The 1,293-nt window shown below is 56.5% G+C and overlaps 1 pseudogene; it reads right to left on the bottom strand.

The window, feature by feature from the left end:
- Positions 1–583: 583 nt before the first annotated feature.
- Positions 584–903, bottom strand: LOC123440077 (annotated as a pseudogene).
- Positions 904–1,293: the final 390 nt, after the last annotated feature.

A 1,293-nucleotide genomic window follows, 5' to 3' on the forward strand; every position in this document is an offset into this window, starting at 1 on the left:
TGGTAATACCCCGTGCATCCCTTGTATTACACAGCTAATGGTTGGCGATGTGGCATGCAATTAGGAGAATTGGTACCATGTTCAGCTCAAGGCTCTTGTTGTGAGCAGCCTCTCCCAATTAAATTACGCTGGCAAAATAATCCAAACGGGGGTAAGAAATTCAATCAACGATTTCGACATGGAAGGCAAAAAAAAGCAACCACAAATCAAACAAATTCCTCGATCCATCCATTCAATCTCCATCTCGTCGGAAATAAATAAAAAGTAGAAGTAGAATAAAACAAGATAGCATCTCTCTTTCTTTCATGGCAATGGCAGGAGGCATCCGGGATGAGCGCAACAGCAACCGGCCTGACTTGAAATCGTTGCCTTATTCTAAAGGAAAATCTGCAGTGCTCCTAACTTGAAAGTAAAAAATAAAGAGAGAGGCTCAGCTCCTGTTGTGTTGTGAGCAGCCTCTCCCAATCACCTGGAAAAAATAATCGAAAAGGGGACAAGAGATTAAGGCAACGATTTCAACATGAATGACAAAACCGCGTCAGAAGTCAAACGAATTTAACTCGCAAACTCTTAAATCCAGCCGGCCTAGACGACGGTGTAGAGGATGATCTCCGTGGCGTCGACGGCGGCACGCTGCTGCCTCTTCATCATGGCCACGGCGTCGGCGGCCGCGCCTCCCGCAGGCACCATCCCGCCGCCGTCGCCGACACCGGGGGCGGCCGAGGAGGCGGGAGGGTGGTAGTAGAGCCGGCCATCTGCGGGCAGTGGGAGTGGAACCGCGTCGCGATGCGCACCCCCATGTCCAGCAGCTCCACGTACTTCCCCATGGATCTCGCTCGAATCTGGCCTCCTTCCTCTCTCTCTCTGCTCGATGAAGATTGATGGCCGGGACGGACGGACGGAGAGGACGGAGAGGGCGGCCGGGAACTGGGAAGGACGGCGGAGCGGATGGCGGTGCTAGGCGATGGTCTCGTGGAACGGGGAGGCCCAAGAACTGGGGGCGGCCATGCGAGGGGTGGAGGAGAGCAGGGGCGCGAGAGTCGTCGTCGGCACGCGCGCCTGCACCCACGGCGGCGGGGAGAGAGGCGGGCGCAGGGAGAGCGCGAGCCCGGCCGCCGCTGTTTGGTTGACTGGGTTTGATGGGGCGGGTGAGCGAGCGATGCAGGCGGGGGTGGGCGGCCTGGGCGAGGCGGGCGAGTGGGGCGATTGACTGGGAGACGACGTGGGGTGGGCAATTAGCGTTAACGAAAACTGTCTAGTTTCGTTAACGACATTTTTAGGCCCTTGATGGTG

This window comes from Hordeum vulgare, chromosome 3H (genome assembly GCF_904849725.1).
Source record: "Hordeum vulgare subsp. vulgare chromosome 3H, MorexV3_pseudomolecules_assembly, whole genome shotgun sequence".
Classification (NCBI taxonomy): Eukaryota; Viridiplantae; Streptophyta; class Magnoliopsida; order Poales; family Poaceae; genus Hordeum; species Hordeum vulgare.